Source organism: Capsicum annuum, unplaced genomic scaffold, assembly GCF_002878395.1.
Source record: "Capsicum annuum cultivar UCD-10X-F1 unplaced genomic scaffold, UCD10Xv1.1 ctg55814, whole genome shotgun sequence".
NCBI lineage: Eukaryota > Viridiplantae > Streptophyta > Magnoliopsida > Solanales > Solanaceae > Capsicum > Capsicum annuum.
This window is the reverse complement of record NW_025864156.1, coordinates 1-2,940: the sequence shown is the minus strand read 5'-3', so window position 1 is coordinate 2,940 and position 2,940 is coordinate 1. Positions and strand designations below refer to the sequence as shown.

Genomic DNA, 2,940 nt, shown 5'->3' with positions numbered 1-2,940 from the left:
GCACTTGCCCCGACGGCCGGGTGTAGGTCGCGCGCTTAAGCGCCATCCATTTTCGGGGCTAGTTGATTCGGTAGGTGAGTTGTTACACATTCCTTAGCGGATTTCGACTTCCATGACCACCGTCCTGCTGTCTTAATCGACCAACACCCTTTGTGGGATCTAGGTTAGCGCGCAGTTTGGCACCATAACCTGGCTTCCGATTCATCCCGCATCGCCAGTTCTGCTAACCAAAAATGGCCCACTTGGAGCTCTTGATTCCGTGGTGCGGCTCAGACAAGCAGCCGCGCCGTCCTACCTATTTAATGTTTGAGAATAGGTCAAGGGCGTTGTGCCCCCGAGGCATCTAATCATTGGCTTTACCAGATAGAACTCGCATGCGAGCTCCAGCTATCCTGAGGGAAACTTCGGAGGGAACCAGCTACTAGACGGTTCGATTAGTCTTTCCCCCCTATACCCAAGTCAGACGAACGATTTGCACGTCAATATGGCTAAGGGCCTCCACCAGAGTTTCCTCTGGCTTAACCCACTCAGGCATAGTTCACCATCTTTCGGGTCCCGACAGGTATGCTCACACTCGAGCCCTTCTCAGAAGATCAAGGTCGGTCGGCGGTGCACTCCTCGGAGGGATCCCACCAATCAGCTTCCTTGCGCCTTACGGTTTTACTCGCCCGTTGACTCGCACACATGTCAGACTCCTTGGTCCGTGTTTCAAGACGGGTCGAATGGGGAGCCCACAGGCCAGCGTCCGGAGCGCGTAGATGCCAAAGCACGCCGGAGGCGCGCGCTGCCTGCCACAATCGAGGAGATGGCTTTCCACGAGCGTATCGAGAGCCCGGTCTTTGGCCGCCCCCCCAATCCACGCTGGTCCACGCCCCGAGTCGATCGGGGGACCGGCTCGTCGCCGTTCCACATCCGATCGGGGCGCATCGCCGTCCCCCATCCGCTTCCCTCCGGACAATTTCAAGTACTCTTTGACTCTCTTTTCAAAGTCCTTTTCATCTTTCCCTCGCGGTACTTGTTCGCTATTGGTCTCTCGCCCGTATTTAGCCTTGGATGGAATTCATCGCCCGATTTGGGCTGCATTCCCAAACAACCCGACTCGTAGACAGCGCCTCGTGGTGCGATAGGGTCCGGGCACAACGGGGTTCTCACCCTCTCTGGCGCCCCTTCCAGGGGACTTGGGCCCGATCCGCCGCTGAGGACTCTTGTCCAGACTACAATTCGGACGACGGAGCTGCCCGATTCTAAGGCTGGGTTGTTCCCTGTTCGCTCGCCGTTACTAAGGAAATCCTTGTAAGTTTCTTTTCCTCCGCTTATAGATATGCTTAAACTCAGCGGGTAATCCCACCTGACCTAGGGTCGCGGTCGGAGCGCCTGAGCGCGAAGGGATCCTGGAGTCCGAACGCGCGACGGGCCGTAGACGCGATGACAAAGAGAGTTGAGTTACAACCACCACTTGCCGCGACATCCATCGACGTGGACTCGTATTTAGGCCAGCCGCGAGCTCGTAGGGCACGGGAGGCCAGTATCCGCCCCGCGACGACAGAGCACCCCGTGATTGAGGCGCGATGCAAGGGGGCGACGTGGTGCGTGATGCCCAGGCAGACGTGCCCTCGGCATAATGGCTTCGAGCACAACTTGCATTCAAAGACTCGATGGTTCATGGGATTCTGCAATTCACACCAAGTATCACATTTCGCTACGTTCTTCATCGATGCGAGAGCCGAGATATCCATTGCCAAGAGTCATTTTTTTTACAGAAGAAGCACAGATCCCCCCGACGCACGCCGCGGATGGGGCGCGAGGGGCAGGCTATCGATTCAAGTATTCCTTGGCGCTTTCCATGCCGGGGTTCGTTGGTCGCCCGGCACGCGCGCTGGGGTGCGCGCATCGAGGACGGGGGGAGGCGCTCGTGCGGAGTGCCGGAGCACCCCGCCCACGCAGACTCCCCAGTTGTTAAACACGTTTGTGGGGTCGTTCTGCTGTGGAGGTTTCGACAATGATCCATCCGCAGGTTCACCTACGGAAACCTTGTTACGACTTCTCCTTCCTCCAAATGATAAGGTTCAATGGACTTCTCGCGACGTTGCGTGCAGCGAACCGCCCACGTCGCCGCGATCCATACATTTCACCGGATCATTCAATCGGTAGGAGCGACGGGCGGTGTATACAAAGGGCAGTGACGTAGTCAACGCGAGCTGATTACTCGCGCTTACTAGGAATTCCTCGTTGAAGACCAACAATTGCAATGATCTATCCCCATCACGATGAAATTTCAAAGATTACCCGGGCCTGTCGGCCAAGGCTATAGACTCGTTGAATACATCAGTGTAGCGCGCGTGCGGCCCAGAATATCTAAGGGCATCACAGACCTGTTATTGCCTCAAACTTCCGCGGCCTAAAAGGCCGTAGTCCCTCTAAGAAGCTGGCCGCGAAGGGATACCTCCGCATAGCTAGTTAGCAGGCTGAGGTGTTGTTCGTTAACGGAATTAACCAGACAAATCGCTCCACCAACTAAGAATGGCCAGGCACCACCACCCATAGAATCAAGAAAGAGCTCTCAGTCTATCAATCCTTACTATGTCTGGACCTGGGAGTCAAATTAAGCCGTAGGCTCCACTCCTGGTGGTGCCCTTCCATCAATTTCTTTAAGTTTCAGCCTTGCGACCATACTCCCCCCGGAACCCAAAAACTTTGATTTCTCATAAGGTGCTGGCAGAGTCCTAAAAGCAACATCCATCGATCCCTGGTCGGCATCGTTTATGGTTGAGACTAGGACGGTATCTGATCGTCTTCGAGCCCCCAACTTTCGTTCTTGATTAATGAAACGTCCTTGGCAAATGCTTTCGCAGTCGTTCGTCTTTCATAAATCCAAGAATTTCACCTCTGACTTTGAAATACGAATGCCCCCGACTGTCCCTGTTAATCATTACTCCGATC

At 55.1% G+C, this 2,940-nt stretch overlaps 1 non-coding gene across 1 annotated transcript; it reads right to left on the bottom strand.

The window, feature by feature from the left end:
• Positions 1-1,591: 1,591 nt before the first annotated feature.
• LOC124893210 lies at positions 1,592-1,747 on the bottom strand. Its single transcript, XR_007050603.1, has one exon. It is a non-coding gene; the product is annotated as a 5.8S ribosomal RNA (ribosomal RNA).
• Between the last annotated feature and the right edge of the window lie 1,193 nt (positions 1,748-2,940).